Genomic DNA, 14,792 nt, shown 5'->3' with positions numbered 1-14,792 from the left:
CAGTGCAGCTGCAATGTAGCCCCTATGTAAGGGAACAAATTTTCTCTTACCTTGTGGAGGCCTCCATAACTACCCTCCCACCACAGTACAAACCCCATTGACATGGTTACACCAGGGTTAGAAAGTTGGATAAGATTTGGCCCTTAGGCTGCAATCCTATTCACACGTATCTAGGAGGATGCCCTATTGACTATAATGAAATTACTTCTAAGTAGATATGTATAGGCGTTGGTTCTTAGTTATGTTGGACAAACAAACTGCAGGTGCTTTTAGTTTTCCTTAATAGTAGTTACTCTACAACAAAAGTGTATCTGCTATTGAAATTAGAAAGACAACAAATCTGGAACTAGTAGTACCCAAAATCCTGAAGCTGTTCTTTTCTCTCTGAAACTTTTTTGTTAAAATCACTGTTCAGTCCACAGGAACTTCAATATGAGCTATAATTGCAACATTTTGGCGCTTCTCAACATTAAAAAAAATCAGCACATTAAAACCAAAGCTTCAAATCAGAAACAGACACAGAAATATCGATGTCCGCTCAATAAAACGCACAAGGAAAGGCTATCAACACTAAAAGCTAATCAATTAATACTAAGAGTAAAGTAAGATGGTCTTTGCAATCCACAGAAAAGTGACAATGCAGGGGACCAGACACCTTGTGAAGCAGGGCATTCTAGAACCTTAAGTACCACCACTTAGAAGATCCTATCCCAAGTATGTGTCAAATTTCAGATGGTCGTAGGATGCAGAGCATATTTTGCATATTGTTTGGGAGTCAAAGAAACATCTAAGGAAAATCCCTGGATATCTCTTGTATCATCAGCATCACAGGTGACCATTTTTGAAGGCCTCCTAACTGTGAGCAGACAGGCCACTGCTTTGTAAGCCCCCACTGCTTACCTCCTGCAGCAGTTGTATTTTCTTTTGCTCCACATTTGCTCAAGTGTACCAGAATGGAGATGCCATGGCATGCCACTTCACATTACATATAAAAAAATTTCTTTATCTCCACTTTGAGGAAGGCGTGACAACGGAGCTCTAGAAAGCACAGCTCAGGGATGGAGATAAGCTTTGCTTCTACGTGGTGTTTTTCTGTGTTTGTATCCGACTGTAATCCAAGTGACACAGGCAGCTTGCACCACAACTCAGCCAGAAGAACAAGTGCCTTTGTTTGAGCATTAGCTCCGTAACTTGGGCCTATGTGTGTTATCAACTTCCTCCTTCCTGTGAATAGTGCTTGGATGGAGGATCATGTGAGAATGCTAAGCATTCAGGAAAAAAAGCTGGCATGTCATTGGCCTTGCACCACACTTAAGCAACTACTAGTGCTTTATTTTCATCTGTACCTACCACTGAATAACACTCATCTAACAACAACAGTGTGCTCAGCCGTACAAATTCTGTGTGCACATGCAGTACAGAGAAAATCATTCTCAGTGGGGTCCAAAGGCTCTGAAATCCCAGGGAAGCCATACGTTTGTAACATTTTGATGCATATCCCACATGCACACTAGATAAAAGCAGAGTAATAGTCACTGTGATAATTTTATTTTCCAAATTGTGCTACTGTAATTTAACACCTACAATGGGGAAGAAATCCAGAGATCCACTTGATTTGTACACAATCAAATTTGATGAAAAGTTCCAGTTCAACAATATCATGCTGGAGCCATCCTTTGGCTTGTTCTTTTGGAATGTGGTGACATTGGGGTTGGCAGCAGAGAGACTGAACGGGACAATGTTCAATCTCCTAGGACATTCAGTGCTGAGGCACAAACTGCAACATGGCACAAGACACCAATGTAAAAGTGGATGGAGACAGAGTTGTGTGAAATGGTGTCAAGATGACAAGAGGCAATGGCCTTGGGGCAGATAGATCTCAAGAATACAAATGTGATTTCTTACAGCTTGTGTTTTGAGTATATGGCCTCATTTTTTCCTCCAACTTACTTTTTGCCTTGATTCTTGACTTCTGGGTTTGACCTCTGTACAGGAAGTCTTTGAACTGCAGAAGTTTTACCTATCAGGAATGAAGCAGATGATAGTCAAGACAGTTGCCTTTGTGCTTTGGTATGTTAGAACAAAATGTCAGATCAGACAAATAGCTTATACAATACAGTATTGACAAATCAATGCAATTAAAGATGATGGATGACTATCATTACCAGAATTGGTTGACTGATTTAAATCATCTAGACACTACTGATGTGAATCATTGATCTTAATCAAATTTTCCATTTGCTGATTCATTGGGTTACTCAAGCTCTGGTTTACAACTATTTATACTGCATAGGATGCAGTATAATCTAAATTCTTTGGTTATGCCTTATGCAGTACAGAATTTATAGTCCAGTGGGTGGGCTGGGGGAGTTTTTTTAAAATTAATTGATTTCTGTTCAGTTTTCTCTATACACATGCCAGGATAATAAGCAAGGCCATTAAGTAAGATCAGACCTCAGGAATCTACAAAACTAGTTCAAGGGGACTTCAGATTTGGTTTTTCAGAGCTGAGGGAAGTTTCTAAAGTTGTTTGTCATATGTCGGGGGGGGGGAGTAATCTTTACAATGAAAATGTAAAACATGCTATGGGAATAGAATATAGTCCTTGAGTGAGTTTAAGTTTTGGACACTGTCTTATATGCCTAGCCTTTCCATAATCAAGTGCTGGTAGTTTATGTACAGTATTTATTATTTATTAAAACTATCTATACACCAGTTATAATATGTGCCACTTACAATATATACCAAGTGGTATACAATATATATAACATACAATATATAACATTTATATACCACTGCATAATTTTGAAGATGTACAAAATTATGCAGAGGATGGATGGTGGATGCTCTTTTCCCACTCACACAACACCAGAACGAGGGGACATAAACCTGTGTGTTGGGAGAGTTAGTACAGACAAAAGAAAATATTTCTTTACCCAGTGTGTAGTCTGTGGATCTCCTTACCACAGAAAGTGGGGATGACATCCAGCCTAGATGCCTTTAAAAGGGGATTGGACAAATTTCTGGAGGAAATGTCCATCATGGGTTACAGGCCATGTTGGGTATGTGTAACCTCCTGATTTTAGAAGTAGTCTACCTCAGAATGCCAGATGCAAGGGAGGGCAGCAGGATACAGGTCTCTTGTTTTTTGGTGTGCTCTGTGAGGTATCTGCTGGGCCACTGTGAGATACAAGAAGCTGAACGAGATGGGCCTATGACCTGATCCAGTGGGGCTCTTCTTATGGTGGGATATGATTTTTGAAGTCAAGCATTTGTAAATATGTTAACAATCCTTCATATATTTTGCAGCAAATTCGTATCAGCTGAACAACATGTTTTTACCATCCCTCTCTTAAAGAAAAATTCCATTGCCCAATAGCATTTATGTACTCCATTAAAAATTTCAGGAACACTAAAAACTCCATTGCCCGATTTATTTATTGACTTATGATTATGCACTTTATTATGATTATTGCACTTGATTATGGAAAGGCTAGGCATATAAGACAGTGTCCAAAACATGACTTAAACTCACACAAGGACTACATTCTAGTCCCATAGTATGTTTTACGTTTTCATTGAAAAGACACCCCTTTCCATATGACAAACAGCTTTTGAAACTTCCCTCCACTTCCTGCTGTTCTGGAAAGCCACATCTAAAGTCCCCTTGGGGGTTACCAAACACGAGACCAAAAGCCCCCAAAAGTTCAATCTTTTATACTGAAGGAAAGGCACCCAATGTATCTGGGTCCCTTTCAGGGAGAAGAGCGGGATACAAATAAAGTTTATTATTATTATTATAAATTCACTTTTAAGAATTTATAAGTATCGATTCAAGCTTTGTTCTTTGTGTTAAATTCAGTTTTCATTTTTAGCTGTCTTAAAAACTTATTTTTCTTTTAAATCAGATTTAAATAAAAGTTTATCATATTTCCTCTACACTTCCAGTACATGCCACCAATCTATCCATGTATTGGAAAACAGGTACTGTGCCTTTTTATAAGAAAAAGTTGGAGGATATGACAGAATACAGTACTTTAGTTTATTAAAAACTATCCCCCCTCCTGCACCACTGCTATGCATTGCATCTGATTTCAGAAGCCTTTGATCCAACTTTAAATCTTTCAAGGCCCCTTGAAATCTGAGTCCAAGTACATAAGCTAGAGCTGTGGGCCTAGCTAGGCCACCAGTCTCTTCCTGGTTCATATTTTCTCCATGTTCATTCAAAACTCACATCACAGGGTGGTGGGGTTCCATCCTCTCTTGGAAGATGAAGGGATTCCTCTCCCTTGAAAAGCAAACACGCAAGTCAACTTTGCACATGCAGCAGAATGATGTGGGAAGTGGCTGGTAGAGGCTTGAGCTGTTAGAATGGACTGTACCACTTCAGATTGCAGGTGAATTATTGTAATGCTTTCCTATGTTGGGGGGCGGTCTGCATGTAGAAACCAACACAGCAGATTGTAGGATCGATAGGTCAGGCTTTTCTGCCTCCGTTGTTAGGGTTTTTGTTTCCTTTATTTGCAAGGAATAGCATGTGTTTTTAAACCATGCATCGGGTAGCGGTAAAAAAATGTAACAACTTCCACAATTGAAATTGTGTGGTATGTAGGCACAACGAATTAACTGTGCACTGCCTCCTTAAGGGGAATGAAACCTCCTTAGAGTACCGATTTTCAACCTTTTTAAGCCCACAGCACATTGAAGGGATTTAAAATTATCAAGGCACATCAGCAGTTTCTGGACAACTGGCAAGGCACACCGCACTGCCAGTGGGGGGCTCACATTCCCCAATGGCCCTACTAATAAATGACCTTGCACTAAACTCCTGCGGCACACCTGCAGACCATTTGCAGCACACTGATGTGCCACAGCACAGTGGTTGAAAATAGCTGCCTTATAGCACAATCCTAACTTGCGCTGGAAACAGGCTGAACAGCAGGCCCACACTGTATCCAGCTCAAGTTTGGGGCCAAAAGCAGCACAGCTCGAGGCAAGGGGAATCGCTTTCCCTTAGCCCATGTCACACTGCAGCAGCCCCAATGAGTCTACTTGGATCTGAGCCACCTCAGGAGGTGGCACAGATTTGAGCATAACAGAGCAGCCAGAGGCTACTTTGCACTGCCAAGGAACGGGGGTCAGGATCTGGCATAAACACCAAGTCCTGGCCCTGCCTCCCACTCCCCACCCACCTGCCACCCACCCTTCTCCCCCCACTCCAGAACACCCCCTCCCACTTCCTCCCCACCTTCCCCATGCCCCCCAGACCCTTACACCAGCCAAGCTCAGCCAGCACAACTCACCGGCACAAGGGACTTGCACTGGCCCAAACACCCTTTAGGACTGCACCCTTAGAGATAATGAAAATCTCTGGTGGTGTCCTGGATAATGGAGCAGTATATAATAAGGTCATGCGAATGATCAACACCTGCATGGAGTCAAGGTTCACAAAAGTGGCACAGATTGCTTTATAACCTCTGAACTGTTGTTCTGCCAGATTCCCAGTCCACACTCTGCGTGGAGAATTATGCCCACTTTAAGCTAATTAGCACCCCCTTTTTTACCCAAGAATGGCCCTAGTTCTGCCATGCAGTCCTACTGGACCCCACCTCCAGGGTAGCTCAGCTGTTCAACCTGCAGAGGTCCTCTCTCCTGCCCACAGCCTCCCACCACTACAGCAGCCCCTTGGCCCACAGCAGGTCTTGGGCACAGCAGCCGCACACCAGTGTCTCCAGCAGTTTGTTCCAGCAGTCTCCAAAGTCCATTAATCCAGTCCCTCCTTCCTCAAGCTTTGCTCCTTGTACTACCCACACCAAACGCTCCCTTCCTCAGGTGCTTTTATGCCTGAGGGCCTTATTGCCTTCAAGTGGCTGCAGCTTTGCAGCACACTCCCTGGAAGCCCAGGCCTTACCCTTAAAGGGGCCACTGCTGATACCATATCTACCTCCTCGCCAGATCTTCAGCAATTCCAATACAACTGTGCACCTTGTTCTACTGCATGTGAAGACCAAGATGAGGCAAAAGCCAGGTCTTCGGTACTAGATAAGCTCCATCACTCTGCCAGTGCCACAGAGAGCGAGGGCAGGGAGCCATTTCATTCTCCTATGCCCATCCCTCACATCATGGCTGAGGACATTTAATGGATATTTGGTTTTGCTGCATTCACACAAACATGGCCAGTACATTTTATATTGTTGCCTGCCAGATAATGGCCCCCAGTTCCCCTCACTAGTTTGATGAACATAGGGCGCAATTCTAACCCCTTATGGCATAAGGGGTCATACCCCTAACCCCAGCACTGACATAAGGGCAATACAGTTCCAAGCTAAGGGAACAAACATTCCCTTACTTTGAGGATGCCTCCGTGAGTGACACCCAACTGCAGGATGCAGCACACGTCCCATTGGCACCGCTATGCCAGTGCTGGAAAGTACTAACATAAGGGGTTAGGATTGCGCCCATAATTGTTTAGTTGTGAAGAGACCCAGGGCCAAATCCACATTACACCTGAAATTTGGAAATAGATCTCCTAATATAGTTCTTTTTATTTAAGCCATTTCTGCCCAACGTTGCAACAGGGATCAAATGGGCAGAAATGGGTTAAAGAAAGGTGTGCTCTTCAACAAATTGAATTGGAGCTAGGTTACTGCAGGAGAAAATGAACTTATGAAGTTATGAATGAGCTTGACAATGAGACTGGCCCTGACAACAGTTAATAATCCAGGATTCTTTCTTAATGCAAGATTTCCCAGGAACATGTAAAGCCATCTGAGTGGAGGGAAAGCAAGCAAGCAAAGGAATTTGCGTGGAGCATTAGGGCATCCTGGTTATTGGTTCTGGGGACTTCAGTGACTACAGTGAAGCCCCTAGATGAGAAGTGGCTCAGGATTTTATGGCGGCCACATGGGCTTCATTGGTCAATCCTTGTTGTTATGCAATTAGGTTATTAAGTGAACATTCAGTTCAATCTATTTCCTTTTTTGTGTACACACCCATTCCCTGCCAGACATTAGCTGGCTGCACAGGCTACTGGAGATAGAATGCTTCTTCTTTGCATTAAGAGCCTCTCTGTTGTGTACTCTGCTGCAGGTTATGGGAGATGCAATTGCCTCATTAATAGCATATTTATTGTGCTTTGACCACCATCATATATGTGGTCTGTTGTTAAGCAAACGGTTGTTAAGCGGTGCACGCCTGTATGGGTCGCATATATTATATATATAGGTAGCACATATAGATAACTCCAACCTCAGTCCCCGATGGCTCATGTTCAGGGTGACCAGATGTCAAGAGGTCAAGGCACCCCCAAAATGGAGGCCATCCAAGAAAAATGTAGGGCATGACAAAATAAAAGGTAAAAACACTCATATCATGTCATTAATTTAAACCAGGGGTGCCCAAACCCCGGCCCTGGGGCCACTTGCGGCCCTCTAGGCCTCTCGATGCGGCCCTCAGGGAGCCCCCAGTTTCCAATGAGTCTCTGGCCCTCCAGAGATTTCTTGGAGCCCACACTGGCCCGACGCAACTGCTCTCAGCTTGAGGGCAACTGTTTGACCACTCGTGTGAGCTGTGGGATGAGGGCTCTCTCCACTGCTTATGGTTTCACAACTGTGATGCAGTAGCAGCAGCAAAGGAAAGGCCAACCTTGCTTTGTGCAAGGCCTTTTATAGGCCTTGAGCTATTGCAAGACCTTCATTCATTCATATAAGTTCATCTTTAATATATTCATTTATGTAAACATATATAAATTTATTCAAATTTTAAATGTAAATTAATTCTTTTTTCTCCCGGGCCCCCAACACAGTGTCAGAGAGATGATGTGGCCCTCCTGCCAAAAACTTTGGACACCCCTGATTTAAACACTATATTATTTAGTATTAAATTTAAAACTATGTTACATATAAGGTCAAGGCATCCCAAAAATGGAGGCCACCCAAGAAAAATGTAGGGCATGACAAAATAAAAGGTAAAAACACTCATATCATGTCATTAATTTAAACGCTATATTATTTAGTATTAAATTAAAAACTATGTTACATATAATGTATTAATTACAAGAAGGCTATGTGCTGCCTGCATGGGTCTGCTCACAGAGAAAAGAAAGACACTTAAGTTCTTTTCCAGAACATAAGGTTAAAAAAGAGGACATGTCCTGGAAAAAGAGGATGCCTGGTTGCCCTGCTCATGTCCCATGACAGACTGACGTCAGCAGGGTAGAAGAGTGTAACTAGAGGGAAACCCCTGCTTTTTTGAAGTGCCATACTCTGATTTCCTACAGTGCTCAATCAGCTATGGAAAACACTGCTATCCAATAGAGCTGGAATACGGACACACAACACATTAAGTGCAGTTTGTCATGCTTGGCACTCCACCACACAGTGCAGTGCCAAACCCTGGGCTGATTACGGTTGGTCCAACCGTATATAACCGTATATAACCGGATAACAGGATCAGCATGGGAGACACAGGAACACTGGAACACTGATGCAAAGCAGCAGCACTAGAGATGCGCGTGGAAGAAGGCCTCATCTTTGAGGTGCTTTTTCTTCCCTTTCCTGTTTTATGCTGCTGTTGTTGCTAGGTTAAGCACACATCTGGCAGAGGCCAGACATAGAAGCACACCTCGCTGGACCTTATGATGCAGCAAACTACTGAACCTCTTTTATGTTGCCATGAGTATTGGTTTTTTCATGTTATCTTTAAAAGTGGCAGAAGCATGCCTATGTCACACATGGATTTTATACTAACAATAACAAGACTTTTTACGAAAACAGTCTGTTTCTAATCCAAGCGTCCGACCATGTTTAAAGATGGGTTTGAGGCCTACTATTCATCCAACTTGGCATCTGAATAAGTTATGTACCCGAAGGACTTGTGGCCTACTCCTATCCTTTATGGTCAGTTGGTGGAAGTGTCAGGATCCAGGGGCAAGCGCCTGGATACAGCACTCAACATATGATGTTGCACTTGCCGATGCCACCAGCGAACACATCTAGGCTATCAATGCAATTGCTAGTAGTTACTCACACTTGCAGGTGTAGAATGTATCATGCACTAGTATCAAGTAAGGCAGTGGAAGAACATTGTGGGAAGGAAAGGGGAAGGAGTGGGAAGTCCTGCAAAATCATGCAGGGGATGGACAGAGTGGATAGAGAGATGTTTTGTCCCTCTCACATAACACCAGAACCAGGGGACATCCACAAAAGTTGAGCGTTGGGAGAGTTAGGACAGACAGAAGAAAATATTTCTTTACCCAGTGTGTAATTAGTTTGTGGAACGCCTTGCCACAGGATGTAGTGATGGCATTTTGCCTGGATGCCTTTAAGAGGGGATTGGACAAATTTATGGAGGAAAAGTTCATCACGGGTTAGAAGTCATAGTAGGTATGTGTAAGCTCTTAGTTTTAGAGGCAAGCTGCCTCTGACTGCCAGATGCAGGGGAGGGCACCAGGATGCAGGTTGTGTCTGTTGTCTTGTGTGCTCCCTGGGGCATTTGGTGGGCCACTGTGAAATACAGGAAGCTGGACTAGATGGACCCTTGGCCTGAATCAGCGGTGCTCTTCTTATGTTCGTGTTTCTGGGAAGGGGGGAGAACCCAGGGGCAAGGAGGGTGGGAGGGGATAGATCTGGTGGTAATGGTGCAGGCTGGATTTTATCCCCTCTTTTAACACTTTCCCATCTCTTTTCTTTCCTTGTACATGCACTACCAAAATAGGTGGCGTATGTCCAAGGAGAACCTTGGGCAGCCCCAGGATGTATGCAAAGATAAGTAAAAATTGTTTTTACTTACCTCCCATTTGCCTTCAAGTCGTCCCCCTCCCAGTAGGATGCAGTGCACACCTTTTTGGTGCAGCTGCATGGCAGGGGATAGGATTGGGTGCAAACCAACATTCCCAGTTTCTCATGCGGATCAGCAACCGCTTACCTTATTCTGATGCCATGCTCTTCAGAGCTGACTAAAAGAGCCTTCGCTTAAAAACAAATTTGTTTTTGGAGCAACAAAGATAGCAAATATATGCGCTCACATTATTTAGTTCTCAAAACCGGGCACACTGCAGAGGACTCCTTATCAACTTATGAACTTCCTTCTTCCTCTCTGGGCCAATAAATGTGTTTCCAAGGCACACCAATGGAATTATCTTTCCCATACAGGCCCGGTAATATTTCCCATGTGAAGCTGGGGAAATAATGCAAGTTTGCATTATGACTTCACGTTGTCAATCACCCTGGTAGAGGCCCAAAGGGGGAAAAAAGCTCCTTTTGAGAGTACCTATGGTTGCTCTCTCTTCACCGAGAACTAAAATGGATGATCTTTACCAGCAAAGGAGGACCTTACCTTTGCATTTCCGTGCCAGGCCTGAAGTGAGTTCATTAAGAGCTGAGAGGACTGGCTCTGCTGTTGCTGAGACACATATGAGAAGATGCCCGTTCAGTTATCAAGTACTAACATGCCGAAACTGTCATCTTCATTCGGACGACTTGACTTTGCTGTTACTCTGTGTGTGCGCGCATTTTTTTCTAACAGGAAATGATCTAAACCGCAGCATTTCGTCCTGGTTCCTCTCTTGCTTCTCAGCACCGCTCTCTCTCTCTTTTTCTGTATTACTCTACTGTGTGATGTGATAAGGAAGGTGGCAGGAAACCCTGCACAGTACAGGTCCCTTGTACTGTAGTTGGGACCCTGTTGTTGAGGGGACAGTCTCTTTCTTGCGTTATCATTGTGTCACCAGCCACAGCTGGTGGCTGAGTTTCTGTTATCAGTCTTGGTCCCTTGGTGCTAGGCTTCATTCCAAGAAGTTGTGGTTAGCAGCATCCTGTCACTAAATCAACCCCGGCAATTTTGGGCAGGGGAAATTCCTTGGCTTGGGAAGAAAGTAATGCTGCCTTCTTGAGCATGGTGACATTCATGCCTTTTAAAAGTTGGAGTTAGACTGTAGTACCAAGGCTAAGTATATGAATTGTGAGCCAGGATGCCTCCAGTAAACACCACTATTGCATCAACTTAATTAAACAATGCGCTTAACCAAGCCAGCGTGCCTTAGTGCCTGACCATCTGCAGTGTGGGGATAATCATACTAGCCTACCTTCACAACCAACTTTAAGCCGATTGGACCAATTGTTCCCAATTGGGTCTTGTGCCTAAGGGCCCCCGTGCTAGGGTAATCTACTCTAGCCTTGTTTGCAATTTTATATTAAAATGTGATTAGATCCATTGGGCCTATTCATTCACATGCACTTTTTAAGTGCACATTTTGATTGCTTTCCATTCTACCATACAGGTATTAAAGTCTATAATAAATGTTATTTATCTCTCTAAGATTCTACAGACCTTCGCTGTGTACCTGGGCTCTGTAGCTCCTAAGGCCACCCCTCCCTACCCCGTAGGATTGTTGAAAGGGTTACTGTGATCACATACCTGTTCTTTGAAGACATTAGAGTACTATGTAAATATGAAACCGTACTAGGTGATTGACAGAACAACGCCGAGCAGAAATGAAACAGACAAACCAACATTTTAATCATCTGAGTACTGCTGAAGGGTTTAGACATATCCTGTCAGGATGCATGTGGAGTTGTTCATGTGTTACAACAGAGAAGGCCCAAATATAGTCTGTGAGTTGCCTTTTTCGTTCAATTGTGGCACATATTTCTTTTCCACTCAAGATAGTGCCATCTTCCCCTTTAAGGGTAATTGTTTATTTCACTATAATTTGAGAAGACACCATGAGCTTTCTCACATGTGTTATTTTTGAAATATCAGTGAGTGGTGCATCACTCACTCCCGATAAGGAGTTTTTCTGGATTTTCTTAAAAAGAAAATGAGTGATTTTCTGTGGGTGATACTAAAAAAGAAAAAAAAATGTAATAGCATGCCCTAGGAACTCCATTATTCTCCAAATGTGAGATAAGTCTGTCTCATTATGGAGACTCAAGTTGTTACTGGCCCTCCTTCTCAATTCATAGATTTGTAGTTAAGGCATCTGTTTTTATCAGCATTCTGTCAGTATAAGGCCTAAAAATATATTCATCATAAAATCAAGCTTTTGTTCTATCAGTGTAATATTTGGCATGGATAATCTTTCTGGTAGGGAAAATTATGTGGCCAATTTGAAGAACGGCTGAGTTAAAACAATGGGTGGCACAACCCTAACTTGTGCTGGAACAGGCAGGCCGGTGTGCTGTATCCAGTGCAAGTTTGGGACTGGCTGTGGCTCGGCCCAAGGCATGGAAAAGCAATTCCCCTTACCCCAGGTAGAACTGCAGCAGCCCCAATGGGTGTACTCAGATCTGTGTCTCCTAAATTGGTGGCGCAAATCCGAGCAGCCCAGACTGCGCAGGAACGGAGCTAGGTTCTGGCATAAGTGCCGAATCCTAGCCTCGCTTCCCATTCGCCTGCCCGCCCACAAGCCATTTCAAGGGCACTTTAGGATTGCGCCATTCAGCTTCTTGCTTTTAGCTGTGGGCCTACCATGTTTTCAATGATTTTTGAGCCTGCCCAAGATTATATTACACTTCCCCTTTTGATAGTGTAGAGTACATTGGCTCCCCAAGTTATGATGGCTGTGTTGGTGTTTTCATACAGGTGCAGTACATCCTTTGGTGTTGCTTTCATGTAGGTGCTGCTACATGTATGTGCTTGTGTGGTGTGGTGGGTGAGTCTGTCTGTATTTTTGTATGTTGCTGTGGTTTGTATATTGTATGTTTGTATCCTGCTCCTTGGCTTTTGAAAAGCAGAAGTTGGGAAACAGGGATAGGCAGAAGAACAAAGACATGGGCAGAGGAACAAAGACCGCTAAAGAGGTGTAGAATGGTTAGAGCAGAGGGCTAGAGCAGAGATGATCTACCCCACCATTTGGCTTCTCTACACATTCTCATTCTCCACCCTCTGCCTATGAAAAGGTTAAGAAGCAGAAGGGGAGGAAGAGTACCACCAGCCAGATTGAAAACTGCCAGTGGGTTAGTTAGGTTGTATTGTGCTCCTTGCGCTGGGTGGAGCAAGTGCGGACAGGGAGATGATGGGCAGCAGCACCTTGCCACACTAAGTGCTTGGAGGGGGGACAAGGACTTGGGTCAGGCTGACTTTCCTTATTTGTTTCATTATGGCTATTGTAAATTACATATGTTAGTAGTGCTAAACTGTGAGGGAGGGGAAGATGGGACAAGATTGGGGACATGCTAGCACTGGGACTAGAGTTTGTTTCATCATGAGGTGATGCACACATATGTTAGCAAGAGGAAGGAGGTGTGGAGCCCTTCATTTATGAGCAAACATGGATGGGACTTTTAATTTTAACAAGTACAGGTTGGCTGTTTAAAATGAATTAACTGAAGTTTTATAAGCAGAACAGAGCAAGAAACCTGATGTTCTGAAAAGCCCAATACAGTTACTGTGCTGGTTTTAGTTTTAGAAGGTAAACATGCAGTAGATCAGCAAGTCTCAACCTTTTTCATCTCATGGCTAGAGGTATGATTTTGCAGTGATAACAAAATCTAACCACAAAACACTGCTTTCTGCACTTCTCATTTATGTAAAAAAACAAAAACATCCAAAATCTTCAAAACAATAAAACCATTTTCTAACACCTCTTCATATTGGTCACTGTAGGCTGGTTGGGCTAGATTGGGGTGTGTAAAGACTGGGTAAAGACTGGCTGCATCTGCTGACACTATACCGCCTATATCACCTACCCAGTCCACTTTTAAAGTAATTATAATTTATAATCATAATTTATAAAAATGTGCCCTTGAAATAAAAACACATAACACCAATTTCTGCACTTTTCCTCCTTGGGAAAAAACAAAATCTGCAAAAAAATGCTTGAGAACACCTCTACTCGTTACACACTGAGAAGGCACTAGAATTATCAAGGCACACAATCCATTTGTTGACAATTGACAAGGCACACCGTGCTGCCAGTGGGGGGGATCACATCCCCCAATGGCCCTACTAATAAATGATCCTCTCCCAAACTCCCGGGCATACCTGTCAACCATTCATGGCACACCTATGTGCCATGACACAGTAGTTAAAAATCACTGCATTAGATTGTGCACTGCAAATTAAGGTAAGCAAGATATTGGTTTTCAGAATTAAGGTTCAAAATTCAAAAGCGTATGTCCTAAGAAAGTCTGACAATACCGACCCTACCTCCAGTGTTGCACCTAACTAGAGGGGAAAAGGGATAGAGGGTGAAGGAGCAAAGGAACATCTTGATGCATGCAGGCTAAGCTGTAAGTGAACACAGTAAATGAGATGGTACGGTCCAATTCAGCTGCATGCTCTGCAACATGTGAGGGCTGTTCCACAGCATTGCTGGCATAGCTAATGATCGTGTAGCCCGGTGCCAAGCTCAAAATGTTGCCCTGGAAGTGATGTCATAACCGGAAGTGACATCACGCCCGGCTTTTTAAAAAGTGAAAATTGGGAGGCTCCCACCCCCTCCTGCCAGCAGCTCACCACCCACTTGTTTCACTGCCTCCCTCCAGTCAGCGGCATAGCTAAGGCATCTATCTGCTGCCCGGGGTCATTTTGTAGCCCCCCCTGCATGATAAAATCAAATTTAATTAAGTAAATAAATAAAAAGTTATTGGTTCCATGCTGTATCATAACAACATCTCATTGGCACTCAAAACAATCTGTCTCATAGGTCAGTTTAGAGTTAAGCAAATTCGCTTTTTGTTCCACAAGCCAGTTATGTTTTCATTTTCTGGTTAATTGGCGATCACTTTTGAATATAGAATACAGATATATAATTTTGAAAAGAATATAGAATATGGATATAGAATATTGAA

At 43.2% G+C, this 14,792-nt stretch overlaps 1 protein-coding gene across 1 annotated transcript in view; it reads right to left on the bottom strand.

Annotated features, from left to right (window-relative positions):
- Positions 1 to 10,432, bottom strand: part of TRAF3IP3 (TRAF3 interacting protein 3) — a 42,635-nt gene extending 32,203 nt beyond the window's left edge. Inside the window, exons 1-2 of the mRNA XM_066626005.1 lie at positions 10,336 to 10,432; positions 1,951 to 2,020 (exon numbers count right to left, since the gene is read on the bottom strand). The gene's annotated coding sequence lies outside the window, so the exon portion shown is untranslated. The remainder of the gene's footprint in view (positions 1 to 1,950; positions 2,021 to 10,335) is intronic.
- Positions 10,433 to 14,792: the final 4,360 nt, after the last annotated feature.

The sequence above is a fragment of the Tiliqua scincoides genome, chromosome 4 (genome assembly GCF_035046505.1).
Source record: "Tiliqua scincoides isolate rTilSci1 chromosome 4, rTilSci1.hap2, whole genome shotgun sequence".
Taxonomy (NCBI): Eukaryota; Metazoa; Chordata; class Lepidosauria; order Squamata; family Scincidae; genus Tiliqua; species Tiliqua scincoides.
The sequence above is the reverse complement of the archived record's forward strand: the minus strand, read 5'-3'. Positions and strand labels throughout refer to the sequence as shown.